This window comes from Nelusetta ayraudi, unplaced genomic scaffold (assembly GCF_046127955.1).
Source record: "Nelusetta ayraudi isolate G7.1 ecotype Tasmania unplaced genomic scaffold, CSIRO-AGI_Nayr_v1 ptg000135l, whole genome shotgun sequence".
Lineage (NCBI taxonomy): Eukaryota > Metazoa > Chordata > Actinopteri > Tetraodontiformes > Monacanthidae > Nelusetta > Nelusetta ayraudi.
Window position 1 is genome coordinate 3,887,797 of NW_027466185.1, and position 23,300 is coordinate 3,911,096.

A 23,300-nucleotide genomic window follows, 5' to 3' on the forward strand; every position below is an offset into this window, starting at 1 on the left:
ACGGCTTCATAGGCAAGGTGCACTTCCTCCATGCTGCAGGTTTATAAGGCCTGTTTGCAACAGCGTCTCTCGCTTACGGCCATACCACCCTGAGAACGCCCGATCTCGTCTGATCTCGGAAGCTAAGCAGGGTCGGGCCTGGTTAGTACTTGGATGGGAGACCGCCTGGGAATACCAGGTGCCGTAAGCTTTTTGTCCCGGCAGGGGGTGCTGTTTCCACGTGCAACTTTATGAGGAAATCACAAGACAAACTGTTTTTTGCTGGCGGTTCATTTAAACAAACTCACAAACTAACTAACTAACTAAATGAATGAATGAATAAATGAACACCACATGCACGGCTTCATAGGCAAGGTGCACTTCCTCCATGCTGCAGGTTTATAAGGCCTGTTTGCAACAGCGTCTCTCGCTTACGGCCATACCACCCTGAGAACGCCCGGTCTCGTCTGATCTCGGAAGCTAAGCAGGGTCGGGCCTGGTTAGTACTTGGATGGGAGACCGCCTGGGAATACCAGGTGCCGTAAGCTTTTTGTCCCGGCAGGGATGCTGTTTCCACGTGCAACTTTATGAGGAAATCACAAGACAAACTGTTTTTTGCTGCCGGTTCATTTAAACAAACTCACAAACTAACTAACTAACTAACTAACTAAATGAATGAATGAATAAATGAACACCACATGCACGGCTTCATAGGCAAGGTGCACTTCCTCCATGCTGCAGGTTTATAAGGCCTGTTTGCAACAGCGTCTCTCGCTTACGGCCATACCACCCTGAGAACGCCCGATCTCGTCTGATCTCGGAAGCTAAGCAGGGTCGGGCCTGGTTAGTACTTGGATGGGAGACCGCCTGGGAATACCAGGTGCCGTAAGCTTTTTGTCCCGGCAGGGGGTGCTGTTTCCACGTGCAACTTTATGAGGAAATCACAAGACAAACTGTTTTTTGCTGCCGGTTCATTTAAACAAACTCACAAACTAACTAACTAACTAAATGAATGAATGAATAAATGAACACCACATGCACGGCTTCATAGGCAAGGTGCACTTCCTCCATGCTGCAGGTTTATAAGGCCTGTTTGCAACAGCGTCTCTCGCTTACGGCCATACCACCCTGAGAACGCCCGATCTCGTCTGATCTCGGAAGCTAAGCAGGGTCGGGCCTGGTTAGTACTTGGATAGGAGACCGCCTGGGAATACCAGGTGCCGTAAGCTTTTTGTCCCGGCAGGGGGTGCTGTTTCCACGTGCAACTTTATGAGGAAATCACAAGACAAACTGTTTTTTGCTGGCGGTTCATATAAACAAACTCACAAACTAACTAACTAACTAACTAAATGAATGAATGAATGAATGAATAAATGAACACCACATGCACGGCTTCATAGGCAAGGTGCACTTCCTCCATGCTGCAGGTTTATAAGGCCTGTTTGCAACAGCGTCTCTCGCTTACGGCCATACCACCCTGAGAACGCCCGATCTCGTCTGATCTCGGAAGCTAAGCAGGGTCGGGCCTGGTTAGTACTTGGATGGGAGACCGCCTGGGAATACCAGGTGCCGTAAGCTTTTTGTCCCGGCAGGGGGTGCTGTTTCCACGTGCAACTTTATGAGGAAATCACAAGACAAACTGTTTTTTGCTGCCGGTTCATTTAAACAAACTCACAAACTAACTAACTAACTAAATGAATGAATGAATAAATGAACACCACATGCACGGCTTCATAGGCAAGGTGCACTTCCTCCATGCTGCAGGTTTATAAGGCCTGTTTGCAACAGCGTCTCTCGCTTACGGCCATACCACCCTGAGAACGCCCGATCTCGTCTGATCTCGGAAGCTAAGCAGGGTCGGGCCTGGTTAGTACTTGGATAGGAGACCGCCTGGGAATACCAGGTGCCGTAAGCTTTTTGTCCCGGCAGGGGGTGCTGTTTCCACGTGCAACTTTATGAGGAAATCACAAGACAAACTGTTTTTTGCTGGCGGTTCATATAAACAAACTCACAAACTAACTAACTAACTAACTAAATGAATGAATGAATGAATGAATAAATGAACACCACATGCACGGCTTCATAGGCAAGGTGCACTTCCTCCATGCTGCAGGTTTATAAGGCCTGTTTGCAACAGCGTCTCTCGCTTACGGCCATACCACCCTGAGAACGCCCGATCTCGTCTGATCTCGGAAGCTAAGCAGGGTCGGGCCTGGTTAGTACTTGGATGGGAGACCGCCTGGGAATACCAGGTGCCGTAAGCTTTTTGTCCCGGCAGGGGTGCTGTTTCCACGTGCAACTTTGTGAGGAAATCACAAGACAAACTGTTTTTTGCTGGCGGTTCATTTAAACAAACTCACAAACTAACTAACTAACTAACTAAATGAATGAATGAATGAATGAATAAATGAACACCACATGCACGGCTTCATAGGCAAGGTGCACTTCCTCCATGCTGCAGGTTTATAAGGCCTGTTTGCAACAGCGTCTCTCGCTTACGGCCATACCACCCTGAGAACGCCCGATCTCGTCTGATCTCGGAAGCTAAGCAGGGTCGGGCCTGGTTAGTACTTGGATGGGAGACAGCCTGGGAATACCAGGTGCCGTAAGCTTTTTGTCCCGGCAGGGGGTGCTGTTTCCACGTGCAACTTTATGAGGAAATCACAAGACAAACTGTTTTTTGCTGGCGGTTCATTTAAACAAACTCACAAACTAACTAACTAACTAAATGAATGAATGAATAAATGAACACCACATGCACGGCTTCATAGGCAAGGTGCACTTCCTCCATGCTGCAGGTTTATAAGGCCTGTTTGCAACAGCGTCTCTCGCTTACGGCCATACCACCCTGAGAAAGCCCGATCTCGTCTGATCTCGGAAGCTAAGCAGGGTCGGGCCTGGTTAGTACTTGGATGGGAGACCGCCTGGGAATACCAGGTGCCGTAAGCTTTTTGTCCCGGCAGGGGGTGCTGTTTCCACGTGCAACTTTATGAGGAAATCACAAGACAAACTGTTTTTTGCTGCCGGTTCATTTAAACAAACTCACAAACTAACTAACTAACTAACTAAATGAATGAATGAATGAATGAATAAATGAACACCACATGCACGGCTTCATAGGCAAGGTGCACTTCCTCCATGCTGCAGGTTTATAAGGCCTGTTTGCAACAGCGTCTCTCGCTTACGGCCATACCACCCTGAGAACGCCCGATCTCGTCTGATCTCGGAAGCTAAGCAGGGTCGGGCCTGGTTAGTACTTGGATGGGAGACCGCCTGGGAATACCAGGTGCCGTAAGCTTTTTGTCCCGGCAGGGGTGCTGTTTCCACGTGCAACTTTGTGAGGAAATCACAAGACAAACTGTTTTTTGCTGCCGGTTCATTTAAACAAACTCACAAACTAACTAACTAACTAAATGAATGAATGAATAAATGAACACCACATGCACGGCTTCATAGGCAAGGTGCACTTCCTCCATGCTGCAGGTTTATAAGGCCTGTTTGCAACAGCGTCTCTCGCTTACGGCCATACCACCCTGAGAACGCCCGATCTCGTCTGATCTCGGAAGCTAAGCAGGGTCGGGCCTGGTTAGTACTTGGATGGGAGACCGCCTGGGAATACCAGGTGCCGTAAGCTTTTTGTCCCGGCAGGGGTGCTGTTTCCACGTGCAACTTTGTGAGGAAATCACAAGACAAACTGTTTTTTGCTGGCGGTTCATTTAAACAAACTCACAAACTAACTAACTAACTAACTAAATGAATGAATGAATGAATGAATAAATGAACACCACATGCACGGCTTCATAGGCAAGGTGCACTTCCTCCATGCTGCAGGTTTATAAGGCCTGTTCGCAACAGCGTCTCTCGCTTACGGCCATACCACCCTGAGAACGCCCGATCTCGTCTGATCTCAGAAGCTAAGCAGGGTCGGGCCTGGTTAGTACTTGGATGGGAGACCGCCTGGGAATACCAGGTGCCGTAAGCTTTTTGTCCCGGCAGGGGGTGCTGTTTCCACGTGCAACTTTATGAGGAAATCACAAGACAAACTGTTTTTTGCTGCCGGTTCATTTAAACAAACTCACAAACTAACTAACTAACTAAATGAATGAATGAATAAATGAACACCACATGCACGGCTTCATAGGCAAGGTGCACTTCCTCCATGCTGCAGGTTTATAAGGCCTGTTTGCAACAGCGTCTCTCGCTTACGGCCATACCACCCTGAGAACGCCCGATCTCGTCTGATCTCGGAAGCTAAGCAGGGTCGGGCCTGGTTAGTACTTGGATGGGAGACCGCCTGGGAATACCAGGTGCCGTAAGCTTTTTGTCCCGGCAGGGGGTGCTGTTTCCACGTGCAACTTTATGAGGAAATCACAAGACAAACTGTTTTTTGCTGCCGGTTCATTTAAACAAACTCACAAACTAACTAACTAACTAAATGAATGAATGAATAAATGAACACCACATGCACGGCTTCATAGGCAAGGTGCACTTCCTCCATGCTGCAGGTTTATAAGGCCTGTTTGCAACAGCGTCTCTCGCTTACGGCCATACCACCCTGAGAACGCCCGATCTCGTCTGATCTCGGAAGCTAAGCAGGGTCGGGCCTGGTTAGTACTTGGATGGGAGACCGCCTGGGAATACCAGGTGCCGTAAGCTTTTTGTCCCGGCAGGGGGTGCTGTTTCCACGTGCAACTTTATGAGGAAATCACAAGACAAACTGTTTTTTGCTGCCGGTTCATTTAAACAAACTCACAAACTAACTAACTAACTAACTAACTAAATGAATGAATGAATAAATGAACACCACATGCACGGCTTCATAGGCAAGGTGCACTTCCTCCATGCTGCAGGTTTATAAGGCCTGTTTGCAACAGCGTCTCTCGCTTACGGCCATACCACCCTGAGAACGCCCGATCTCGTCTGATCTCGGAAGCTAAGCAGGGTCGGGCCTGGTTAGTACTTGGATGGGAGACCGCCTGGGAATACCAGGTGCCATAAGCTTTTTGTCCCGGCAGGGGTGCTGTTTCCACGTGCAACTTTATGAGGAAATCACAAGACAAACTGTTTTTTGCTGCCGGTTCATTTAAACAAACTCACAAACTAACTAACTAACTAAATGAATGAATGAATAAATGAACACCACATGCACGGCTTCATAGGCAAGGTGCACTTCCTCCATGCTGCAGGTTTATAAGGCCTGTTTGCAACAGCGTCTCTCGCTTACGGCCATACCACCCTGAGAACGCCCGATCTCGTCTGATCTCGGAAGCTAAGCAGGGTCGGGCCTGGTTAGTACTTGGATGGGAGACCGCCTGGGAATACCAGGTGCCGTAAGCTTTTTGTCCCGGCAGGGGGTGCTGTTTCCACGTGCAACTTTATGAGGAAATCACAAGACAAACTGTTTTTTGCTGCCGGTTCATTTAAACAAACTCACAAACTAACTAACTAACTAACTAACTAAATGAATGAATGAATAAATGAACACCACATGCACGGCTTCATAGGCAAGGTGCACTTCCTCCATGCTGCAGGTTTATAAGGCCTGTTTGCAACAGCGTCTCTCGCTTACGGCCATACCACCCTGAGAACGCCCGATCTCGTCTGATCTCGGAAGCTAAGCAGGGTCGGGCCTGGTTAGTACTTGGATGGGAGACCGCCTGGGAATACCAGGTGCCGTAAGCTTTTTGTCCCGGCAGGGGGTGCTGTTTCCACGTGCAACTTTATGAGGAAATCACAAGACAAACTGTTTTTTGCTGGCGGTTCATATAAACAAACTCACAAACTAACTAACTAACTAACTAAATGAATGAATGAATGAATGAATAAATGAACACCACATGCACGGCTTCATAGGCAAGGTGCACTTCCTCCATGCTGCAGGTTTATAAGGCCTGTTTGCAACAGCGTCTCTCGCTTACGGCCATACCACCCTGAGAACGCCCGATCTCGTCTGATCTCGGAAGCTAAGCAGGGTCGGGCCTGGTTAGTACTTGGATGGGAGACCGCCTGGGAATACCAGGTGCCGTAAGCTTTTTGTCCCGGCAGGGGGTGCTGTTTCCACGTGCAACTTTATGAGGAAATCACAAGACAAACTGTTTTTTGCTGCCGGTTCATTTAAACAAACTCACAAACTAACTAACTAACTAAATGAATGAATGAATAAATGAACACCACATGCACGGCTTCATAGGCAAGGTGCACTTCCTCCATGCTGCAGGTTTATAAGGCCTGTTTGCAACAGCGTCTCTCGCTTACGGCCATACCACCCTGAGAACGCCCGATCTCGTCTGATCTCGGAAGCTAAGCAGGGTCGGGCCTGGTTAGTACTTGGATGGGAGACCGCCTGGGAATACCAGGTGCCGTAAGCTTTTTGTCCCGGCAGGGGGTGCTGTTTCCACGTGCAACTTTATGAGGAAATCACAAGACAAACTGTTTTTTGCTGCCGGTTCATTTAAACAAACTCACAAACTAACTAACTAACTAACTAACTAAATGAATGAATGAATAAATGAACACCACATGCACGGCTTCATAGGCAAGGTGCACTTCCTCCATGCTGCAGGTTTATAAGGCCTGTTTGCAACAGCGTCTCTCGCTTACGGCCATACCACCCTGAGAACGCCCGATCTCGTCTGATCTCGGAAGCTAAGCAGGGTCGGGCCTGGTTAGTACTTGGATAGGAGACCGCCTGGGAATACCAGGTGCCGTAAGCTTTTTGTCCCGGCAGGGGGTGCTGTTTCCACGTGCAACTTTATGAGGAAATCACAAGACAAACTGTTTTTTGCTGGCGGTTCATATAAACAAACTCACAAACTAACTAACTAACTAACTAAATGAATGAATGAATGAATGAATAAATGAACACCACATGCACGGCTTCATAGGCAAGGTGCACTTCCTCCATGCTGCAGGTTTATAAGGCCTGTTTGCAACAGCGTCTCTCGCTTACGGCCATACCACCCTGAGAACGCCCGATCTCGTCTGATCTCGGAAGCTAAGCAGGGTCGGGCCTGGTTAGTACTTGGATGGGAGACCGCCTGGGAATACCAGGTGCCGTAAGCTTTTTGTCCCGGCAGGGGTGCTGTTTCCACGTGCAACTTTGTGAGGAAATCACAAGACAAACTGTTTTTTGCTGGCGGTTCATTTAAACAAACTCACAAACTAACTAACTAACTAACTAAATGAATGAATGAATGAATGAATAAATGAACACCACATGCACGGCTTCATAGGCAAGGTGCACTTCCTCCATGCTGCAGGTTTATAAGGCCTGTTTGCAACAGCGTCTCTCGCTTACGGCCATACCACCCTGAGAACGCCCGATCTCGTCTGATCTCGGAAGCTAAGCAGGGTCGGGCCTGGTTAGTACTTGGATGGGAGACCGCCTGGGAATACCAGGTGCCGTAAGCTTTTTGTCCCGGCAGGGGGTGCTGTTTCCACGTGCAACTTTATGAGGAAATCACAAGACAAACTGTTTTTTGCTGCCGGTTCATTTAAACAAACTCACAAACTAACTAACTAACTAAATGAATGAATGAATAAATGAACACCACATGCACGGCTTCATAGGCAAGGTGCACTTCCTCCATGCTGCAGGTTTATAAGGCCTGTTTGCAACAGCGTCTCTCGCTTACGGCCATACCACCCTGAGAACGCCCGATCTCGTCTGATCTCGGAAGCTAAGCAGGGTCGGGCCTGGTTAGTACTTGGATGGGAGACCGCCTGGGAATACCAGGTGCCGTAAGCTTTTTGTCCCGGCAGGGGGTGCTGTTTCCACGTGCAACTTTATGAGGAAATCACAAGACAAACTGTTTTTTGCTGCCGGTTCATTTAAACAAACTCACAAACTAACTAACTAACTAAATGAATGAATGAATAAATGAACACCACATGCACGGCTTCATAGGCAAGGTGCACTTCCTCCATGCTGCAGGTTTATAAGGCCTGTTTGCAACAGCGTCTCTCGCTTACGGCCATACCACCCTGAGAACGCCCGATCTCGTCTGATCTCGGAAGCTAAGCAGGGTCGGGCCTGGTTAGTACTTGGATAGGAGACCGCCTGGGAATACCAGGTGCCGTAAGCTTTTTGTCCCGGCAGGGGGTGCTGTTTCCACGTGCAACTTTATGAGGAAATCACAAGACAAACTGTTTTTTGCTGGCGGTTCATATAAACAAACTCACAAACTAACTAACTAACTAACTAAATGAATGAATGAATGAATGAATAAATGAACACCACATGCACGGCTTCATAGGCAAGGTGCACTTCCTCCATGCTGCAGGTTTATAAGGCCTGTTTGCAACAGCGTCTCTCGCTTACGGCCATACCACCCTGAGAACGCCCGATCTCGTCTGATCTCGGAAGCTAAGCAGGGTCGGGCCTGGTTAGTACTTGGATGGGAGACCGCCTGGGAATACCAGGTGCCGTAAGCTTTTTGTCCCGGCAGGGGTGCTGTTTCCACGTGCAACTTTGTGAGGAAATCACAAGACAAACTGTTTTTTGCTGGCGGTTCATTTAAACAAACTCACAAACTAACTAACTAACTAACTAAATGAATGAATGAATGAATGAATAAATGAACACCACATGCACGGCTTCATAGGCAAGGTGCACTTCCTCCATGCTGCAGGTTTATAAGGCCTGTTTGCAACAGCGTCTCTCGCTTACGGCCATACCACCCTGAGAACGCCCGATCTCGTCTGATCTCGGAAGCTAAGCAGGGTCGGGCCTGGTTAGTACTTGGATGGGAGACCGCCTGGGAATACCAGGTGCCGTAAGCTTTTTGTCCCGGCAGGGGGTGCTGTTTCCACGTGCAACTTTATGAGGAAATCACAAGACAAACTGTTTTTTGCTGCCGGTTCATTTAAACAAACTCACAAACTAACTAACTAACTAAATGAATGAATGAATAAATGAACACCACATGCACGGCTTCATAGGCAAGGTGCACTTCCTCCATGCTGCAGGTTTATAAGGCCTGTTTGCAACAGCGTCTCTCGCTTACGGCCATACCACCCTGAGAACGCCCGATCTCGTCTGATCTCGGAAGCTAAGCAGGGTCGGGCCTGGTTAGTACTTGGATGGGAGACCGCCTGGGAATACCAGGTGCCGTAAGCTTTTTGTCCCGGCAGGGGGTGCTGTTTCCACGTGCAACTTTATGAGGAAATCACAAGACAAACTGTTTTTTGCTGCCGGTTCATTTAAACAAACTCACAAACTAACTAACTAACTAACTAACTAAATGAATGAATGAATAAATGAACACCACATGCACGGCTTCATAGGCAAGGTGCACTTCCTCCATGCTGCAGGTTTATAAGGCCTGTTTGCAACAGCGTCTCTCGCTTACGGCCATACCACCCTGAGAACGCCCGATCTCGTCTGATCTCGGAAGCTAAGCAGGGTCGGGCCTGGTTAGTACTTGGATGGGAGACCGCCTGGGAATACCAGGTGCCGTAAGCTTTTTGTCCCGGCAGGGGTGCTGTTTCCACGTGCAACTTTGTGAGGAAATCACAAGACAAACTGTTTTTTGCTGGCGGTTCATTTAAACAAACTCACAAACTAACTAACTAACTAACTAAATGAATGAATGAATGAATGAATAAATGAACACCACATGCACGGCTTCATAGGCAAGGTGCACTTCCTCCATGCTGAAGGTTTATAAGGCCTGTTTGCAACAGCGTCTCTCGCTTACGGCCATACCACCCTGAGAACGCCCGATCTCGTCTGATCTCGGAAGCTAAGCAGGGTCGGGCCTGGTTAGTACTTGGATGGGAGACCGCCTGGGAATACCAGGTGCCGTAAGCTTTTTGTCCCGGCAGGGGGTGCTGTTTCCACGTGCAACTTTATGAGGAAATCACAAGACAAACTGTTTTTTGCTGCCGGTTCATTTAAACAAACTCACAAACTAACTAACTAACTAAATGAATGAATGAATAAATGAACACCACATGCACGGCTTCATAGGCAAGGTGCACTTCCTCCATGCTGCAGGTTTATAAGGCCTGTTTGCAACAGCGTCTCTCGCTTACGGCCATACCACCCTGAGAACGCCCGATCTCGTCTGATCTCGGAAGCTAAGCAGGGTCGGGCCTGGTTAGTACTTGGATGGGAGACCGCCTGGGAATACCAGGTGCCGTAAGCTTTTTGTCCCGGCAGGGGATGCTGTTTCCACGTGCAACTTTATGAGGAAATCACAAGACAAACTGTTTTTTGCTGCCGGTTCATTTAAACAAACTCACAAACTAACTAACTAACTAAATGAATGAATGAATAAATGAACACCACATGCACGGCTTCATAGGCAAGGTGCACTTCCTCCATGCTGCAGGTTTATAAGGCCTGTTTGCAACAGCGTCTCTCGCTTACGGCCATACCACCCTGAGAACGCCCGATCTCGTCTGATCTCGGAAGCTAAGCAGGGTCGGGCCTGGTTAGTACTTGGATGGGAGACCGCCTGGGAATACCAGGTGCCGTAAGCTTTTTGTCCCGGCAGGGGGTGCTGTTTCCACGTGCAACTTTATGAGGAAATCACAAGACAAACTGTTTTTTGCTGCCGGTTCATTTAAACAAACTCACAAACTAACTAACTAACTAAATGAATGAATGAATGAATGAATGAATAAATGAACACCACATGCACGGCTTCATAGGCAAGGTGCACTTCCTCCATGCTGCAGGTTTATAAGGCCTGTTTGCAACAGCATCTCTCGCTTACGGCCATACCACCCTGAGAACGCCCGATCTCGTCTGATCTCGGAAGCTAAGCAGGGTCGGGCCTGGTTAGTACTTGGATGGGAGACCGCCTGGGAATACCAGGTGCCGTAAGCTTTTTGTCCCGGCAGGGGGTGCTGTTTCCACGTGCAACTTTATGAGGAAATCACAAGACAAACTGTTTTTTGCTGCCGGTTCATTTAAACAAACTCACAAACTAACTAACTAACTAACTAAATGAATGAATGAATGAATGAATAAATGAACACCACATGCACGGCTTCATAGGCAAGGTGCACTTCCTCCATGCTGCAGGTTTATAAGGCCTGTTTGCAACAGCGTCTCTCCCATACGGCCATACCACCCTGAGAACGCCCGATCTCGTCTGATCTCGGAAGCTAAGCAGGGTCGGGCCTGGTTAGTACTTGGATGGGAGACCGCCTGGGAATACCAGGTGCCGTAAGCTTTTTGTCCCGGCAGGGGGTGCTGTTTCCACGTGCAACTTTATGAGGAAATCACAAGACAAACTGTTTTTTGCTGCCGGTTCATTTAAACAAACTCACAAACTTACTAACTAAATGAATGAATGAATGAATGAATGAACACCGCATGCACGGCTTCATAGGCAAGGTGCACTTCCTCCATGCTGCAGGTATATGAGGCCTGTTTGCAACAGCGTCTCTCGCTTACGGCCATACCACCCTGAGAACGCCCGATCTCGTCTGATCTCGGAAGCTAAGCAGGGTCGGGCCTGGTTAGTACTTGGATGGGAGACCGCCTGGGAATACCAGGTGCCGTAAGCTTTTTGTCCCGGCAGGGGTGCTGTTTCCACGTGCAACTTTGTGAGGAAATCACAAGACAAACTGTTTTTTGCTGGCGGTTCATTTAAACAAACTCACAAACTAACTAACTAACTAACTAAATGAATGAATGAATGAATGAATAAATGAACACCACATGCACGGCTTCATAGGCAAGGTGCACTTCCTCCATGCTGCAGGTTTATAAGGCCTGTTTGCAACAGCGTCTCTCGCTTACGGCCATACCACCCTGAGAACGCCCGATCTCGTCTGATCTCGGAAGCTAAGCAGGGTCGGGCCTGGTTAGTACTTGGATGGGAGACCGCCTGGGAATACCAGGTGCCGTAAGCTTTTTGTCCCGGCAGGGGTGCTGTTTCCACGTGCAACTTTGTGAGGAAATCACAAGACAAACTGTTTTTTGCTGGCAGTTCATTTAAACAAACTCACAAACTAACTAACTAACTAACTAACTAAATGAATGAATGAATGAATGAATAAATGAACACCACATGCACGGCTTCATAGGCAAGGTGCACTTCCTCCATGCTGCAGGTTTATAAGGCCTGTTTGCAACAGCGTCTCTCGCTTACGGCCATACCACCCTGAGAACGCCCGATCTCGTCTGATCTCGGAAGCTAAGCAGGGTCGGGCCTGGTTAGTACTTGGATGGGAGACCGCCTGGGAATACCAGGTGCCGTAAGCTTTTTGTCCCGGCAGGGGGTGCTGTTTCCACGTGCAACTTTATGAGGAAATCACAAGACAAACTGTTTTTTGCTGCCGGTTCATTTAAACAAACTCACAAACTAACTAACTAACTAAATGAATGAATGAATAAATGAACACCACATGCACGGCTTCATAGGCAAGGTGCACTTCCTCCATGCTGCAGGTTTATAAGGCCTGTTTGCAACAGCGTCTCTCGCTTACGGCCATACCACCCTGAGAACGCCCAATCTCGTCTGATCTCGGAAGCTAAGCAGGGTCGGGCCTGGTTAGTACTTGGATGGGAGACCGCCTGGGAATACCAGGTGCCGTAAGCTTTTTGTCCCGGCAGGGGGTGCTGTTTCCACGTGCAACTTTATGAGGAAATCACAAGACAAACTGTTTTTTGCTGCCGGTTCATTTAAACAAACTCACAAACTAACTAACTAACTAAATGAATGAATGAATAAATGAACACCACATGCACGGCTTCATAGGCAAGGTGCACTTCCTCCATGCTGCAGGTTTATAAGGCCTGTTTGCAACAGCGTCTCTCGCTTACGGCCATACCACCCTGAGAACGCCCGATCTCGTCTGATCTCGGAAGCTAAGCAGGGTCGGGCCTGGTTAGTACTTGGATGGGAGACCGCCTGGGAATACCAGGTGCCGTAAGCTTTTTGTCCCGGCAGGGGGTGCTGTTTCCACGTGCAACTTTATGAGGAAATCACAAGACAAACTGTTTTTTGCTGCCGGTTCATTTAAACAAACTCACAAACTAACTAACTAACTAACTAACTAAATGAATGAATGAATAAATGAACACCACATGCACGGCTTCATAGGCAAGGTGCACTTCCTCCATGCTGCAGGTTTATAAGGCCTGTTTGCAACAGCGTCTCTCGCTTACGGCCATACCACCCTGAGAACGCCCGATCTCGTCTGATCTCGGAAGCTAAGCAGGGTCGGGCCTGGTTAGTACTTGGATGGGAGACCGCCTGGGAATACCAGGTGCCGTAAGCTTTTTGTCCCGGCAGGGGTGCTGTTTCCACGTGCAACTTTGTGAGGAAATCACAAGACAAACTGTTTTTTGCTGGCGGTTCATTTAAACAAACTCACAAACTAACTAACTAACTAACTAAATGAATGAATGAATGAATGAATAAATGAACACCACATGCACGGCTTCATAGGCAAGGTGCACTTCCTCCATGCTGCAGGTTTATAAGGCCTGTTTGCAACAGCGTCTCTCGCTTACGGCCATACCACCCTGAGAACGCCCGATCTCGTCTGATCTCGGAAGCTAAGCAGGGTCGGGCCTGGTTAGTACTTGGATGGGAGACCGCCTGGGAATACCAGGTGCCGTAAGCTTTTTGTCCCGGCAGGGGGTGCTGTTTCCACGTGCAACTTTATGAGGAAATCACAAGACAAACTGTTTTTTGCTGGCGGTTCATATAAACAAACTCACAAACTAACTAACTAACTAACTAAATGAATGAATGAATGAATGAATAAATGAACACCACATGCACGGCTTCATAGGCAAGGTGCACTTCCTCCATGCTGCAGGTTTATAAGGCCTGTTTGCAACAGCGTCTCTCGATTACGGCCATACCACCCTGAGAACGCCCGATCTCGTCTGATCTCGGAAGCTAAGCAGGGTCGGGCCTGGTTAGTACTTGGATGGGAGACCGCCTGGGAATACCAGGTGCCGTAAGCTTTTTGTCCCGGCAGGGGTGCTGTTTCCACGTGCAACTTTGTGAGGAAATCACAAGACAAACTGTTTTTTGCTGCCGGTTCATTTAAACAAACTCACAAACTAACTAACTAACTAACTAAATGAATGAATGAATGAATGAATAAATGAACACCACATGCACGGCTTCATAGGCAAGGTGCACTTCCTCCATGCTGCAGGTTTATAAGGCCTGTTTGCAACAGCGTCTCTCGCTTACGGCCATACCACCCTGAGAACGCCCGATCTCGTCTGATCTCGGAAGCTAAGCAGGGTCGGGCCTGGTTAGTACTTGGATGGGAGACCGCCTGGGAATACCAGGTGCCGTAAGCTTTTTGTCCCGGCAGGGGGTGCTGTTTCCACGTGCAACTTTATGAGGAAATCACAAGACAAACTGTTTTTTGCTGCCGGTTCATTTAAACAAACTCACAAACTAACTAACTAACTAAATGAATGAATGAATAAATGAACACCACATGCACGGCTTCATAGGCAAGGTGCACTTCCTCCATGCTGCAGGTTTATAAGGCCTGTTTGCAACAGCGTCTCTCGCTTACGGCCATACCACCCTGAGAACGCCCGATCTCGTCTGATCTCGGAAGCTAAGCAGGGTCGGGCCTGGTTAGTACTTGGATGGGAGACCGCCTGGGAATACCAGGTGCCGTAAGCTTTTTGTCCCGGCAGGGGGTGCTGTTTCCACGTGCAACTTTATGAGGAAATCACAAGACAAACTGTTTTTTGCTGGCGGTTCATATAAACAAACTCACAAACTAACTAACTAACTAACTAAATGAATGAATGAATGAATGAATAAATGAACACCACATGCACGGCTTCATAGGCAAGGTGCACTTCCTCCATGCTGCAGGTTTATAAGGCCTGTTTGCAACAGCGTCTCTCGCTTACGGCCATACCACCCTGAGAACGCCCGATCTCGTCTGATCTCGGAAGCTAAGCAGGGTCGGGCCTGGTTAGTACTTGGATGGGAGACCGCCTGGGAATACCAGGTGCCGTAAGCTTTTTGTCCCGGCAGGGGTGCTGTTTCCACGTGCAACTTTGTGAGGAAATCACAAGACAAACTGTTTTTTGCTGGCGGTTCATTTAAACAAACTCACAAACTAACTAACTAACTAACTAAATGAATGAATGAATGAATGAATAAATGAACACCACATGCACGGCTTCATAGGCAAGGTGCACTTCCTCCATGCTGCAGGTTTATAAGGCCTGTTTGCAACAGCGTCTCTCGCTTACGGCCATACCACCCTGAGAACGCCCGATCTCGTCTGATCTCGGAAGCTAAGCAGGGTCGGGCCTGGTTAGTACTTGGATGGGAGACCGCCTGGGAATACCAGGTGCCGTAAGCTTTTTGTCCCGGCAGGGGTGCTGTTTCCACGTGCAACTTTATGAGGAAATCACAAGACAAACTGTTTTTTGCTGCCGGTTCATTTAAACAAACTCACAAACTAACTAACTAACTAACTAACTAAATGAATGAATGAATAAATGAACACCACATGCACGGCTTCATAGGCAAGGTGCACTTCCTCCATGCTGCAGGTTTATAAGGCCTGTTTGCAACAGCGTCTCTCGCTTACGGCCATACCACCCTGAGAACGCCCGATCTCATCTGATCTCGGAAGCTAAGCAGGGTCGGGCCTGGTTAGTACTTGGATGGGAGACCGCCTGGGAATACCAGGTGCCGTAAGCTTTTTGTCCCGGCAGGGGTGCTGTTTCCACGTGCAACTTTGTGAGGAAATCACAAGACAAACTGTTTTTTGCTGGCGGTTCATTTAAACAAACTCACAAACTAACTAACTAACTAACTAAATGAATGAATGAATGAATGAATAAATGAACACCACATGCACGGCTTCATAGGCAAGGTGCACTTCCTCCATGCTGCAGGTTTATAAGGCCTGTTTGCAACAGCGTCTCTCGCTTACGGCCATACCACCCTGAGAACGCCCGATCTCGTCTGATCTCGGAAGCTAAGCAGGGTCGGGCCTGGTTAGTACTTGGATGGGAGACCGCCTGGGAATACCAGGTGCCGTAAGCTTTTTGTCCCGGCAGGGGGTGCTGTTTCCACGTGCAACTTTATGAGGAAATCACAAGACAAACTGTTTTTTGCTGGCGGTTCATTTAAACAAACTCACAAACTAACTAACTAACTAACTAAATGAATGAATGAATGAATGAATAAATGAACACCACATGCACGGCTTCATAGGCAAGGTGCACTTCCTCCATGCTGCAGGTTTATAAGGCCTGTTTGCAACAGTGTCTCTCGCTTACGGCCATACCACCCTGAGAACGCCCGATCTCGTCTGATCTCGGAAGCTAAGCAGGGTCGGGCCTGGTTAGTACTTGGATGGGAGACCGCCTGGGAATACCAGGTGCCGTAAGCTTTTTGTCCCGGCAGGGGGTGCTGTTTCCACGTGCAACTTTATGAGGAAATCACAAGACAAACTGTTTTTTGCTGGCGGTTCATTTAAACAAACTCACAAACTAACTAACTAACTAACTAACTAAATGAATGAATGACTAAATGAACACCACATGCACGGCTTCATAGGCAAGGTGCACTTCCTCCATGCTGCAGGTTTATAAGGCCTGTTTGCAACAGCGTCTCTCGCTTACGGCCATACCACCCTGAGAACGCCCGATCTCGTCTGATCTCGGAAGCTAAGCAGGGTCGGGCCTGGTTAGTACTTGGATGGGAGACCGCCTGGGAATACCAGGTGCCGTAAGCTTTTTGTCCCGGCAGGGGTGCTGTTTCCACGTGCAACTTTGTGAGGAAATCACAAGACAAACTGTTTTTTGCTGGCGGTTCATTTAAACAAACTCACAAACTAACTAACTAACTAACTAAATGAATGAATGAATGAATGAATAAATGAACACCACATGCACGGCTTCATAGGCAAGGTGCACTTCCTCCATGCTGCAGGTTTATAAGGCCTGTTTGCAACAGCGTCTCTCGCTTACGGCCATACCACCCTGAGAACGCCCGATCTCGTCTGATCTCGGAAGCTAAGCAGGGTCGGGCCTGGTTAGTACTTGGATGGGAGACCGCCTGGGAATACCAGGTGCCGTAAGCTTTTTGTCCCGGCAGGGGTGCTGTTTCCACGTGCAACTTTGTGAGGAAATCACAAGACAAACTGTTTTTTGCTGGCGGTTCATTTAAACAAACTCACAAACTAACTAACTAACTAACTAAATGAATGAATGAATGAATGAATAAATGAACACCACATGCACGGCTTCATAGGCAAGGTGCACTTCCTCCATGCTGCAGGTTTATAAGGCCTGTTTGCAACAGCGTCTCTCGCTTACGGCCATACCACCCTGAGAACGCCCGATCTCGTCTGATCTCGGAAGCTAAGCAGGGTCGGGCCTGGTTAGTACTTGGATGGGAGACCGCCTGGGAATACCAGGTGCCGTAAGCTTTTTGTCCCGGCAGGGGTGCTGTTTCCACGTGCAACTTTGTGAGGAAATCACAAGACAAACTGTTTTTTGCTGGCGGTTCATTTAAACAAACTCACAAACTAACTAACTAACTAACTAAATGAATGAATGAATGAATGAATAAATGAACACCACATGCACGGCTTCATAGGCAAGGTGCACTTCCTCCATGCTGCAGGTTTATAAGGCCTGTTTGCAACAGCGTCTCTCGCTTACGGCCATACCACCCTGAGAACGCCCGATCTCGTTTGATCTCGGAAGCTAAGCAGGGTCGGGCCTGGTTAGTACTTGGATGGGAGACCGCCTGGGAATACCAGGTGCCGTAAGCTTTTTGTCCCGGCAGGGGTGCTGTTTCCACGTGCAACTTTATGAGGAAATCACAAGACAAACTGTTTTTTGCTGCCGGTTCATTTAAACAAACTCACAAACTAACTAACTAACTAACTAACTAAATGAATGAATGAATAAATGAACACCACATGCACGGCTTCATAGGCAAGGTGCACTTCCTCCATGCTGCAGGTTTATAAGGCCTGTTTGCAACAGCGTCTCTCGCTTACGGCCATACCACCCTGAGAACGCCCGATCTCATCTGATCTCGGAAGCTAAGCAGGGTCGGGCCTGGTTAGTACTTGGATGGGAGACCGCCTGGGAATACCAGGTGCCGTAAGCTTTTTGTCCCGGCAGGGGTGCTGTTTCCACGTGCAACTTTGTGAGGAAATCACAAGACAAACTGTTTTTTGCTGGCGGTTCATTTAAACAAACTCACAAACTAACTAACTAACTAACTAAATGAATGAATGAATGAATGAATAAATGAACACCACATGCACGGCTTCATAGGCAAGGTGCACTTCCTCCATGCTGCAGGTTTATAAGGCCTGTTTGCAACAGCGTCTCTCGCTTACGGCCATACCACCCTGAGAACGCCCGATCTCGTCTGATCTCGGAAGCTAAGCAGGGTCGGGCCTGGTTAGTACTTGGATGGGAGACCGCCTGGGAATACCAGGTGCCGTAAGCTTTTTGTCCCGGCAGGGGGTGCTGTTTCCACGTGCAACTTTATGAGGAAATCACAAGACAAACTGTTTTTTGCTGGCGGTTCATTTAAACAAACTCACAAACTAACTAACTAACTAACTAAATGAATGAATGAATGAATGAATAAATGAACACCACATGCACGGCTTCATAGGCAAGGTGCACTTCCTCCATGCTGCAGGTTTATAAGGCCTGTTTGCAACAGCGTCTCTCGCTTACGGCCATACCACCCTGAGAACGCCCGATCTCGTCTGATCTCGGAAGCTAAGCAGGGTCGGGCCTGGTTAGTACTTGGATGGGAGACCGCCTGGGAATACCAGGTGCCGTAAGCTTTTTGTCCCGGCAGGGGGTGCTGTTTCCACGTGCAACTTTATGAGGAAATCACAAGACAAACTGTTTTTTGCTGCCGGTTCATTTAAACAAACTCACAAACTAACTAACTAACTAACTAACTAAATGAATGAATGAATAAATGAACACCACATGCACGGCTTCATAGGCAAGGTGCACTTCCTCCATGCTGCAGGTTTATAAGGCCTGTTTGCAACAGCGTCTCTCGCTTACGGCCATACCACCCTGAGAACGCCCGATCTCGTCTGATCTCGGAAGCTAAGCAGGGTCGGGCCTGGTTAGTACTTGGATGGGAGACCGCCTGGGAATACCAGGTGCCGTAAGCTTTTTGTCCCGGCAGGGGTGCTGTTTCCACGTGCAACTTTGTGAGGAAATCACAAGACAAACTGTTTTTTGCTGCCGGTTCATTTAAACAAACTCACAAACTAACTAACTAACTAACTAAATGAATGAATGAATGAATGAATAAATGAACACCACATGCACGGCTTCATAGGCAAGGTGCACTTCCTCCATGCTGCAGGTTTATATGGCCTGTTTGCAACAGCGTCTCTCGCTTACGGCCATACCACCCTGAGAACGCCCGATCTCGTCTGATCTCGGAAGCTAAGCAGGGTCGGGCCTGGTTAGTACTTGGATGGGAGACCGCCTGGGAATACCAGGTGCCGTAAGCTTTTTGTCCCGGCAGGGGGTGCTGTTTCCACGTGCAACTTTATGAGGAAATCACAAGACAAACTGTTTTTTGCTGCCGGTTCATTTAAACAAACTCACAAACTAACTAACTAACTAAATGAATGAATGAATAAATGAACACCACATGCACGGCTTCATAGGCAAGGTGCACTTCCTCCATGCTGCAGGTTTATAAGGCCTGTTTGCAACAGCGTCTCTCGCTTACGGCCATACCACCCTGAGAACGCCCGATCTCGTCTGATCTCGGAAGCTAAGCAGGGTCGGGCCTGGTTAGTACTTGGATGGGAGACCGCCTGGGAATACCAGGTGCCGTAAGCTTTTTGTCCCGGCAGGGGGTGCTGTTTCCACGTGCAACTTTGTGAGGAAATCACAAGACAAACTGTTTTTTGCTGGCGGTTCATTTAAACAAACTCACAAACTAACTAACTAACTAACTAAATGAATGAATGAATGAATGAATAAATGAACACCACATGCACGGCTTCATAGGCAAGGTGCACTTCCTCCATGCTGCAGGTTTATAAGGCCTGTTTGCAACAGCGTCTCTCGCTTACGGCCATACCACCCTGAGAACGCCCGATCTCGTCTGATCTCGGAAGCTAAGCAGGGTCGGGCCTGGTTAGTACTTGGATGGGAGACCGCCTGGGAATACCAGGTGCCGTAAGCTTTTTGTCCCGGCAGGGGGTGCTGTTTCCACGTGCAACTTTATGAGGAAATCACAAGACAAACTGTTTTTTGCTGCCGGTTCATTTAAACAAACTCACAAACTAACTAACTAACTAAATGAATGAATGAATAAATGAACACCACATGCACGGCTTCATAGGCAAGGTGCACTTCCTCCATGCTGCAGGTTTATAAGGCCTGTTTGCAACAGCGTCTCTCGCTTACGGCCATACCACCCTGAGAACGCCCGATCTCGTCTGATCTCGGAAGCTAAGCAGGGTCGGGCCTGGTTAGTACTTGGATGGGAGACCGCCTGGGAATACCAGGTGCCGTAAGCTTTTTGTCCCGGCAGGGGGTGCTGTTTCCACGTGCAACTTTATGAGGAAATCACAAGACAAACTGTTTTTTGCTGGCGGTTCATATAAACAAACTCACAAACTAACTAACTAACTAACTAAATGAATGAATGAATGAATGAATAAATGAACACCACATGCACGGCTTCATAGGCAAGGTGCACTTCCTCCATGCTGCAGGTTTATAAGGCCTGTTTGCAACAGCGTCTCTCGCTTACGGCCATACCACCCTGAGAACGCCCGATCTCGTCTGATCTCGGAAGCTAAGCAGGGTCGGGCCTGGTTAGTACTTGGATGGGAGACCGCCTGGGAATACCAGGTGCCGTAAGCTTTTTGTCCCGGCAGGGGGTGCTGTTTCCACGTGCAACTTTATGAGGAAATCACAAGACAAACTGTTTTTTGCTGCCGGTTCATTTAAACAAACTCACAAACTAACTAACTAACTAACTAAATGAATGAATGAATGAATGAATAAATGAACACCACATGCACGGCTTCATAGGCAAGGTGCACTTCCTCCATGCTGCAGGTTTATAAGGCCTGTTTGCAACAGCGTCTCTCGCTTACGGCCATACCACCCTGAGAACGCCCGATCTCGTCTGATCTCGGAAGCTAAGCAGGGTCGGGCCTGGTTAGTACTTGGATGGGAGACCGCCTGGGAATACCAGGTGCCGTAAGCTTTTTGTCCCGGCAGGGGGTGCTGTTTCCACGTGCAACTTTATGAGGAAATCACAAGACAAACTGTTTTTTGCTGCCGGTTCATTTAAACAAACTCACAAACTAACTAACTAACTAACTAACTAAATGAATGAATGAATAAATGAACACCACATGCACGGCTTCATAGGCAAGGTGCACTTCCTCCATGCTGCAGGTTTATAAGGCCTGTTTGCAACAGCGTCTCTCGCTTACGGCCATACCACCCTGAGAACGCCCGATCTCGTCTGATCTCGGAAGCTAAGCAGGGTCGGGCCTGGTTAGTACTTGGATGGGAGACCGCCTGGGAATACCAGGTGCCGTAAGCTTTTTGTCCCGGCAGGGGTGCTGTTTCCACGTGCAACTTTGTGAGGAAATCACAAGACAAACTGTTTTTTGCTGGCGGTTCATTTAAACAAACTCACAAACTAACTAACTAACTAACTAAATGAATGAATGAATGAATGAATAAATGAACACCACATGCACGGCTTCATAGGCAAGGTGCACTTCCTCCATGCTGCAGGTTTATAAGGCCTGTTTGCAACAGCGTCTCTCGCTTACGGCCATACCACCCTGAGAACGCCCGATCTCGTCTGATCTCGGAAGCTAAGCAGGGTCGGGCCTGGTTAGTACTTGGATGGGAGACCGCCTGGGAATACCAGGTGCCGTAAGCTTTTTGTCCCGGCAGGGGGTGCTGTTTCCACGTGCAACTTTATGAGGAAATCACAAGACAAACTGTTTTTTGCTGCCGGTTCATTTAAACAAACTCACAAACTATCTAACTAACTAACTAAATGAATGAATGAATGAATGAATAAATGAACACCACATGCACGGCTTCATAGGCAAGGTGCACTTCCTCCATGCTGCAGGTTTATAAGGCCTGTTTGCAACAGCGTCTCTCGCTTACGGCCATACCACCCTGAGAACGCCCGATCTCGTCTGATCTCGGAAGCTAAGCAGGGTCGGGCCTGGTTAGTACTTGGATGGGAGACCGCCTGGGAATACCAGGTGCCGTAAGCTTTTTGTCCCGGCAGGGGGTGCTGTTTCCACGTGCAACTTTATGAGGAAATCACAAGACAAACTGTTTTTTGCTGCCGGTTCATTTAAACAAACTCACAAACTAACTAACTAACTAACTAACTAAATGAATGAATGAATAAATGAACACCACATGCACGGCTTCATAGGCAAGGTGCACTTCCTCCATGCTGCAGGTTTATATGGCCTGTTTGCAACAGCGTCTCTCGCTTACGGCCATACCACCCTGAGAACGCCCGATCTCGTCTGATCTCGGAAGCTAAGCAGGGTCGGGCCTGGTTAGTACTTGGATGGGAGACCGCCTGGGAATACCAGGTGCCGTAAGCTTTTTGTCCCGGCAGGGGTGCTGTTTCCACGTGCAACTTTGTGAGGAAATCACAAGACAAACTGTTTTTTGCTGGCGGTTCATTTAAACAAACTCACAAACTAACTAACTAACTAACTAAATGAATGAATGAATGAATGAATAAATGAACACCACATGCACGGCTTCATAGGCAAGGTGCACTTCCTCCATGCTGCAGGTTTATAAGGCCTGTTTGCAACAGCGTCTCTCGCTTACGGCCATACCACCCTGAGAACGCCCGATCTCGTCTGATCTCGGAAGCTAAGCAGGGTCGGGCCTGGTTAGTACTTGGATGGGAGACCGCCTGGGAATACCAGGTGCCGTAAGCTTTTTGTCCCGGCAGGGGGTGCTGTTTCCACGTGCAACTTTATGAGGAAATCACAAGACAAACTGTTTTTTGCTGCCGGTTCATTTAAACAAACTCACAAACTAACTAACTAACTAAATGAATGAATGAATAAATGAACACCACATGCACGGCTTCATAGGCAAGGTGCACTTCCTCCATGCTGCAGGTTTATAAGGCCTGTTTGCAACAGCGTCTCTCGCTTACGGCCATACCACCCTGAGAACGCCCGATCTCGTCTGATCTCGGAAGCTAAGCAGGGTCGGGCCTGGTTAGTACTTGGATGGGAGACCGCCTGGGAATACCAGGTGCCGTAAGCTTTTTGTCCCGGCAGGGGGTGCTGTTTCCACGTGCAACTTTATGAGG

General features: G+C 48.2%; 68 non-coding genes across 68 annotated transcripts; all 68 read left to right on the top strand.

Annotated features, from left to right (window-relative positions):
- Positions 1 to 71: 71 nt before the first annotated feature.
- LOC142877812 (5S ribosomal RNA) lies at positions 72 to 190 on the top strand. The gene has a single exon (XR_012924103.1). It is a non-coding gene; the product is annotated as a 5S ribosomal RNA (ribosomal RNA).
- A 218-nt stretch (positions 191 to 408) lies between these two features.
- Positions 409 to 527, top strand: LOC142878305 (5S ribosomal RNA). Its single transcript, XR_012924578.1, has one exon. It is a non-coding gene; the product is annotated as a 5S ribosomal RNA (ribosomal RNA).
- Positions 528 to 752: 225 nt separating this feature from the next.
- Positions 753 to 871, top strand: LOC142877813 (5S ribosomal RNA). The gene has a single exon (XR_012924104.1). It is a non-coding gene; the product is annotated as a 5S ribosomal RNA (ribosomal RNA).
- Positions 872 to 1,089: 218 nt separating this feature from the next.
- Positions 1,090 to 1,208, top strand: LOC142878379 (5S ribosomal RNA). Its single transcript, XR_012924649.1, has one exon. It is a non-coding gene; the product is annotated as a 5S ribosomal RNA (ribosomal RNA).
- A 230-nt stretch (positions 1,209 to 1,438) lies between these two features.
- LOC142877814 (5S ribosomal RNA) lies at positions 1,439 to 1,557 on the top strand. The gene has a single exon (XR_012924105.1). It is a non-coding gene; the product is annotated as a 5S ribosomal RNA (ribosomal RNA).
- A 218-nt stretch (positions 1,558 to 1,775) lies between these two features.
- LOC142878380 (5S ribosomal RNA) lies at positions 1,776 to 1,894 on the top strand. The gene has a single exon (XR_012924650.1). It is a non-coding gene; the product is annotated as a 5S ribosomal RNA (ribosomal RNA).
- Positions 1,895 to 2,124: 230 nt separating this feature from the next.
- Positions 2,125 to 2,243, top strand: LOC142877815 (5S ribosomal RNA). The gene has a single exon (XR_012924106.1). It is a non-coding gene; the product is annotated as a 5S ribosomal RNA (ribosomal RNA).
- Positions 2,244 to 2,472: 229 nt separating this feature from the next.
- Positions 2,473 to 2,591, top strand: LOC142878508 (5S ribosomal RNA). Its single transcript, XR_012924773.1, has one exon. It is a non-coding gene; the product is annotated as a 5S ribosomal RNA (ribosomal RNA).
- A 218-nt stretch (positions 2,592 to 2,809) lies between these two features.
- On the top strand, positions 2,810 to 2,928 carry LOC142878399 (5S ribosomal RNA). The gene has a single exon (XR_012924669.1). It is a non-coding gene; the product is annotated as a 5S ribosomal RNA (ribosomal RNA).
- A 230-nt stretch (positions 2,929 to 3,158) lies between these two features.
- LOC142877817 (5S ribosomal RNA) lies at positions 3,159 to 3,277 on the top strand. Its single transcript, XR_012924108.1, has one exon. It is a non-coding gene; the product is annotated as a 5S ribosomal RNA (ribosomal RNA).
- Positions 3,278 to 3,494: 217 nt separating this feature from the next.
- On the top strand, positions 3,495 to 3,613 carry LOC142877818 (5S ribosomal RNA). Its single transcript, XR_012924109.1, has one exon. It is a non-coding gene; the product is annotated as a 5S ribosomal RNA (ribosomal RNA).
- Positions 3,614 to 3,842: 229 nt separating this feature from the next.
- On the top strand, positions 3,843 to 3,961 carry LOC142878407 (5S ribosomal RNA). Its single transcript, XR_012924676.1, has one exon. It is a non-coding gene; the product is annotated as a 5S ribosomal RNA (ribosomal RNA).
- Positions 3,962 to 4,179: 218 nt separating this feature from the next.
- On the top strand, positions 4,180 to 4,298 carry LOC142877819 (5S ribosomal RNA). The gene has a single exon (XR_012924110.1). It is a non-coding gene; the product is annotated as a 5S ribosomal RNA (ribosomal RNA).
- A 218-nt stretch (positions 4,299 to 4,516) lies between these two features.
- On the top strand, positions 4,517 to 4,635 carry LOC142877820 (5S ribosomal RNA). Its single transcript, XR_012924111.1, has one exon. It is a non-coding gene; the product is annotated as a 5S ribosomal RNA (ribosomal RNA).
- Positions 4,636 to 4,861: 226 nt separating this feature from the next.
- Positions 4,862 to 4,980, top strand: LOC142878357 (5S ribosomal RNA). The gene has a single exon (XR_012924628.1). It is a non-coding gene; the product is annotated as a 5S ribosomal RNA (ribosomal RNA).
- Positions 4,981 to 5,197: 217 nt separating this feature from the next.
- LOC142877821 (5S ribosomal RNA) lies at positions 5,198 to 5,316 on the top strand. Its single transcript, XR_012924112.1, has one exon. It is a non-coding gene; the product is annotated as a 5S ribosomal RNA (ribosomal RNA).
- A 226-nt stretch (positions 5,317 to 5,542) lies between these two features.
- LOC142877822 (5S ribosomal RNA) lies at positions 5,543 to 5,661 on the top strand. Its single transcript, XR_012924113.1, has one exon. It is a non-coding gene; the product is annotated as a 5S ribosomal RNA (ribosomal RNA).
- Positions 5,662 to 5,891: 230 nt separating this feature from the next.
- Positions 5,892 to 6,010, top strand: LOC142877823 (5S ribosomal RNA). The gene has a single exon (XR_012924114.1). It is a non-coding gene; the product is annotated as a 5S ribosomal RNA (ribosomal RNA).
- Positions 6,011 to 6,228: 218 nt separating this feature from the next.
- On the top strand, positions 6,229 to 6,347 carry LOC142877824 (5S ribosomal RNA). The gene has a single exon (XR_012924115.1). It is a non-coding gene; the product is annotated as a 5S ribosomal RNA (ribosomal RNA).
- A 226-nt stretch (positions 6,348 to 6,573) lies between these two features.
- Positions 6,574 to 6,692, top strand: LOC142878381 (5S ribosomal RNA). The gene has a single exon (XR_012924651.1). It is a non-coding gene; the product is annotated as a 5S ribosomal RNA (ribosomal RNA).
- Positions 6,693 to 6,922: 230 nt separating this feature from the next.
- On the top strand, positions 6,923 to 7,041 carry LOC142877825 (5S ribosomal RNA). The gene has a single exon (XR_012924116.1). It is a non-coding gene; the product is annotated as a 5S ribosomal RNA (ribosomal RNA).
- A 229-nt stretch (positions 7,042 to 7,270) lies between these two features.
- Positions 7,271 to 7,389, top strand: LOC142877826 (5S ribosomal RNA). Its single transcript, XR_012924117.1, has one exon. It is a non-coding gene; the product is annotated as a 5S ribosomal RNA (ribosomal RNA).
- Positions 7,390 to 7,607: 218 nt separating this feature from the next.
- Positions 7,608 to 7,726, top strand: LOC142877828 (5S ribosomal RNA). Its single transcript, XR_012924119.1, has one exon. It is a non-coding gene; the product is annotated as a 5S ribosomal RNA (ribosomal RNA).
- A 218-nt stretch (positions 7,727 to 7,944) lies between these two features.
- On the top strand, positions 7,945 to 8,063 carry LOC142878382 (5S ribosomal RNA). Its single transcript, XR_012924652.1, has one exon. It is a non-coding gene; the product is annotated as a 5S ribosomal RNA (ribosomal RNA).
- Positions 8,064 to 8,293: 230 nt separating this feature from the next.
- Positions 8,294 to 8,412, top strand: LOC142877829 (5S ribosomal RNA). The gene has a single exon (XR_012924120.1). It is a non-coding gene; the product is annotated as a 5S ribosomal RNA (ribosomal RNA).
- Positions 8,413 to 8,641: 229 nt separating this feature from the next.
- Positions 8,642 to 8,760, top strand: LOC142877830 (5S ribosomal RNA). Its single transcript, XR_012924121.1, has one exon. It is a non-coding gene; the product is annotated as a 5S ribosomal RNA (ribosomal RNA).
- A 218-nt stretch (positions 8,761 to 8,978) lies between these two features.
- Positions 8,979 to 9,097, top strand: LOC142877831 (5S ribosomal RNA). Its single transcript, XR_012924122.1, has one exon. It is a non-coding gene; the product is annotated as a 5S ribosomal RNA (ribosomal RNA).
- Positions 9,098 to 9,323: 226 nt separating this feature from the next.
- Positions 9,324 to 9,442, top strand: LOC142877832 (5S ribosomal RNA). The gene has a single exon (XR_012924123.1). It is a non-coding gene; the product is annotated as a 5S ribosomal RNA (ribosomal RNA).
- Positions 9,443 to 9,671: 229 nt separating this feature from the next.
- Positions 9,672 to 9,790, top strand: LOC142877833 (5S ribosomal RNA). The gene has a single exon (XR_012924124.1). It is a non-coding gene; the product is annotated as a 5S ribosomal RNA (ribosomal RNA).
- Positions 9,791 to 10,008: 218 nt separating this feature from the next.
- On the top strand, positions 10,009 to 10,127 carry LOC142877834 (5S ribosomal RNA). The gene has a single exon (XR_012924125.1). It is a non-coding gene; the product is annotated as a 5S ribosomal RNA (ribosomal RNA).
- Positions 10,128 to 10,345: 218 nt separating this feature from the next.
- LOC142877835 (5S ribosomal RNA) lies at positions 10,346 to 10,464 on the top strand. Its single transcript, XR_012924126.1, has one exon. It is a non-coding gene; the product is annotated as a 5S ribosomal RNA (ribosomal RNA).
- Positions 10,465 to 10,694: 230 nt separating this feature from the next.
- Positions 10,695 to 10,813, top strand: LOC142877837 (5S ribosomal RNA). Its single transcript, XR_012924127.1, has one exon. It is a non-coding gene; the product is annotated as a 5S ribosomal RNA (ribosomal RNA).
- Positions 10,814 to 11,043: 230 nt separating this feature from the next.
- Positions 11,044 to 11,162, top strand: LOC142878527 (5S ribosomal RNA). Its single transcript, XR_012924791.1, has one exon. It is a non-coding gene; the product is annotated as a 5S ribosomal RNA (ribosomal RNA).
- Positions 11,163 to 11,380: 218 nt separating this feature from the next.
- On the top strand, positions 11,381 to 11,499 carry LOC142877838 (5S ribosomal RNA). The gene has a single exon (XR_012924128.1). It is a non-coding gene; the product is annotated as a 5S ribosomal RNA (ribosomal RNA).
- A 229-nt stretch (positions 11,500 to 11,728) lies between these two features.
- Positions 11,729 to 11,847, top strand: LOC142877840 (5S ribosomal RNA). Its single transcript, XR_012924130.1, has one exon. It is a non-coding gene; the product is annotated as a 5S ribosomal RNA (ribosomal RNA).
- Positions 11,848 to 12,080: 233 nt separating this feature from the next.
- Positions 12,081 to 12,199, top strand: LOC142877841 (5S ribosomal RNA). The gene has a single exon (XR_012924131.1). It is a non-coding gene; the product is annotated as a 5S ribosomal RNA (ribosomal RNA).
- Positions 12,200 to 12,417: 218 nt separating this feature from the next.
- On the top strand, positions 12,418 to 12,536 carry LOC142878462 (5S ribosomal RNA). The gene has a single exon (XR_012924729.1). It is a non-coding gene; the product is annotated as a 5S ribosomal RNA (ribosomal RNA).
- A 218-nt stretch (positions 12,537 to 12,754) lies between these two features.
- On the top strand, positions 12,755 to 12,873 carry LOC142877842 (5S ribosomal RNA). The gene has a single exon (XR_012924132.1). It is a non-coding gene; the product is annotated as a 5S ribosomal RNA (ribosomal RNA).
- A 226-nt stretch (positions 12,874 to 13,099) lies between these two features.
- On the top strand, positions 13,100 to 13,218 carry LOC142877843 (5S ribosomal RNA). The gene has a single exon (XR_012924133.1). It is a non-coding gene; the product is annotated as a 5S ribosomal RNA (ribosomal RNA).
- A 229-nt stretch (positions 13,219 to 13,447) lies between these two features.
- Positions 13,448 to 13,566, top strand: LOC142877844 (5S ribosomal RNA). Its single transcript, XR_012924134.1, has one exon. It is a non-coding gene; the product is annotated as a 5S ribosomal RNA (ribosomal RNA).
- A 230-nt stretch (positions 13,567 to 13,796) lies between these two features.
- LOC142878312 (5S ribosomal RNA) lies at positions 13,797 to 13,915 on the top strand. Its single transcript, XR_012924585.1, has one exon. It is a non-coding gene; the product is annotated as a 5S ribosomal RNA (ribosomal RNA).
- Positions 13,916 to 14,144: 229 nt separating this feature from the next.
- On the top strand, positions 14,145 to 14,263 carry LOC142877845 (5S ribosomal RNA). Its single transcript, XR_012924135.1, has one exon. It is a non-coding gene; the product is annotated as a 5S ribosomal RNA (ribosomal RNA).
- Positions 14,264 to 14,481: 218 nt separating this feature from the next.
- Positions 14,482 to 14,600, top strand: LOC142877846 (5S ribosomal RNA). The gene has a single exon (XR_012924136.1). It is a non-coding gene; the product is annotated as a 5S ribosomal RNA (ribosomal RNA).
- A 230-nt stretch (positions 14,601 to 14,830) lies between these two features.
- LOC142877847 (5S ribosomal RNA) lies at positions 14,831 to 14,949 on the top strand. Its single transcript, XR_012924137.1, has one exon. It is a non-coding gene; the product is annotated as a 5S ribosomal RNA (ribosomal RNA).
- A 229-nt stretch (positions 14,950 to 15,178) lies between these two features.
- LOC142877848 (5S ribosomal RNA) lies at positions 15,179 to 15,297 on the top strand. The gene has a single exon (XR_012924138.1). It is a non-coding gene; the product is annotated as a 5S ribosomal RNA (ribosomal RNA).
- A 225-nt stretch (positions 15,298 to 15,522) lies between these two features.
- LOC142878995 (5S ribosomal RNA) lies at positions 15,523 to 15,641 on the top strand. The gene has a single exon (XR_012925229.1). It is a non-coding gene; the product is annotated as a 5S ribosomal RNA (ribosomal RNA).
- A 229-nt stretch (positions 15,642 to 15,870) lies between these two features.
- On the top strand, positions 15,871 to 15,989 carry LOC142877849 (5S ribosomal RNA). The gene has a single exon (XR_012924139.1). It is a non-coding gene; the product is annotated as a 5S ribosomal RNA (ribosomal RNA).
- Positions 15,990 to 16,219: 230 nt separating this feature from the next.
- On the top strand, positions 16,220 to 16,338 carry LOC142877851 (5S ribosomal RNA). Its single transcript, XR_012924141.1, has one exon. It is a non-coding gene; the product is annotated as a 5S ribosomal RNA (ribosomal RNA).
- A 226-nt stretch (positions 16,339 to 16,564) lies between these two features.
- On the top strand, positions 16,565 to 16,683 carry LOC142877852 (5S ribosomal RNA). Its single transcript, XR_012924142.1, has one exon. It is a non-coding gene; the product is annotated as a 5S ribosomal RNA (ribosomal RNA).
- Positions 16,684 to 16,912: 229 nt separating this feature from the next.
- LOC142877853 (5S ribosomal RNA) lies at positions 16,913 to 17,031 on the top strand. Its single transcript, XR_012924143.1, has one exon. It is a non-coding gene; the product is annotated as a 5S ribosomal RNA (ribosomal RNA).
- Positions 17,032 to 17,260: 229 nt separating this feature from the next.
- LOC142877854 (5S ribosomal RNA) lies at positions 17,261 to 17,379 on the top strand. The gene has a single exon (XR_012924144.1). It is a non-coding gene; the product is annotated as a 5S ribosomal RNA (ribosomal RNA).
- A 229-nt stretch (positions 17,380 to 17,608) lies between these two features.
- Positions 17,609 to 17,727, top strand: LOC142878192 (5S ribosomal RNA). The gene has a single exon (XR_012924471.1). It is a non-coding gene; the product is annotated as a 5S ribosomal RNA (ribosomal RNA).
- A 225-nt stretch (positions 17,728 to 17,952) lies between these two features.
- Positions 17,953 to 18,071, top strand: LOC142877619 (5S ribosomal RNA). Its single transcript, XR_012923923.1, has one exon. It is a non-coding gene; the product is annotated as a 5S ribosomal RNA (ribosomal RNA).
- Positions 18,072 to 18,300: 229 nt separating this feature from the next.
- LOC142877855 (5S ribosomal RNA) lies at positions 18,301 to 18,419 on the top strand. Its single transcript, XR_012924145.1, has one exon. It is a non-coding gene; the product is annotated as a 5S ribosomal RNA (ribosomal RNA).
- A 230-nt stretch (positions 18,420 to 18,649) lies between these two features.
- Positions 18,650 to 18,768, top strand: LOC142877857 (5S ribosomal RNA). The gene has a single exon (XR_012924147.1). It is a non-coding gene; the product is annotated as a 5S ribosomal RNA (ribosomal RNA).
- A 226-nt stretch (positions 18,769 to 18,994) lies between these two features.
- Positions 18,995 to 19,113, top strand: LOC142877858 (5S ribosomal RNA). The gene has a single exon (XR_012924148.1). It is a non-coding gene; the product is annotated as a 5S ribosomal RNA (ribosomal RNA).
- Positions 19,114 to 19,342: 229 nt separating this feature from the next.
- Positions 19,343 to 19,461, top strand: LOC142877859 (5S ribosomal RNA). Its single transcript, XR_012924149.1, has one exon. It is a non-coding gene; the product is annotated as a 5S ribosomal RNA (ribosomal RNA).
- Positions 19,462 to 19,679: 218 nt separating this feature from the next.
- Positions 19,680 to 19,798, top strand: LOC142877860 (5S ribosomal RNA). Its single transcript, XR_012924150.1, has one exon. It is a non-coding gene; the product is annotated as a 5S ribosomal RNA (ribosomal RNA).
- A 230-nt stretch (positions 19,799 to 20,028) lies between these two features.
- Positions 20,029 to 20,147, top strand: LOC142877861 (5S ribosomal RNA). Its single transcript, XR_012924151.1, has one exon. It is a non-coding gene; the product is annotated as a 5S ribosomal RNA (ribosomal RNA).
- Positions 20,148 to 20,365: 218 nt separating this feature from the next.
- On the top strand, positions 20,366 to 20,484 carry LOC142877864 (5S ribosomal RNA). Its single transcript, XR_012924153.1, has one exon. It is a non-coding gene; the product is annotated as a 5S ribosomal RNA (ribosomal RNA).
- A 230-nt stretch (positions 20,485 to 20,714) lies between these two features.
- On the top strand, positions 20,715 to 20,833 carry LOC142877865 (5S ribosomal RNA). Its single transcript, XR_012924154.1, has one exon. It is a non-coding gene; the product is annotated as a 5S ribosomal RNA (ribosomal RNA).
- A 230-nt stretch (positions 20,834 to 21,063) lies between these two features.
- LOC142877866 (5S ribosomal RNA) lies at positions 21,064 to 21,182 on the top strand. The gene has a single exon (XR_012924155.1). It is a non-coding gene; the product is annotated as a 5S ribosomal RNA (ribosomal RNA).
- Positions 21,183 to 21,408: 226 nt separating this feature from the next.
- LOC142877867 (5S ribosomal RNA) lies at positions 21,409 to 21,527 on the top strand. The gene has a single exon (XR_012924156.1). It is a non-coding gene; the product is annotated as a 5S ribosomal RNA (ribosomal RNA).
- A 229-nt stretch (positions 21,528 to 21,756) lies between these two features.
- LOC142877868 (5S ribosomal RNA) lies at positions 21,757 to 21,875 on the top strand. Its single transcript, XR_012924157.1, has one exon. It is a non-coding gene; the product is annotated as a 5S ribosomal RNA (ribosomal RNA).
- A 230-nt stretch (positions 21,876 to 22,105) lies between these two features.
- LOC142877869 (5S ribosomal RNA) lies at positions 22,106 to 22,224 on the top strand. Its single transcript, XR_012924158.1, has one exon. It is a non-coding gene; the product is annotated as a 5S ribosomal RNA (ribosomal RNA).
- Positions 22,225 to 22,450: 226 nt separating this feature from the next.
- On the top strand, positions 22,451 to 22,569 carry LOC142877870 (5S ribosomal RNA). Its single transcript, XR_012924159.1, has one exon. It is a non-coding gene; the product is annotated as a 5S ribosomal RNA (ribosomal RNA).
- Positions 22,570 to 22,798: 229 nt separating this feature from the next.
- Positions 22,799 to 22,917, top strand: LOC142877871 (5S ribosomal RNA). The gene has a single exon (XR_012924160.1). It is a non-coding gene; the product is annotated as a 5S ribosomal RNA (ribosomal RNA).
- Positions 22,918 to 23,135: 218 nt separating this feature from the next.
- LOC142877872 (5S ribosomal RNA) lies at positions 23,136 to 23,254 on the top strand. The gene has a single exon (XR_012924161.1). It is a non-coding gene; the product is annotated as a 5S ribosomal RNA (ribosomal RNA).
- Positions 23,255 to 23,300: the final 46 nt, after the last annotated feature.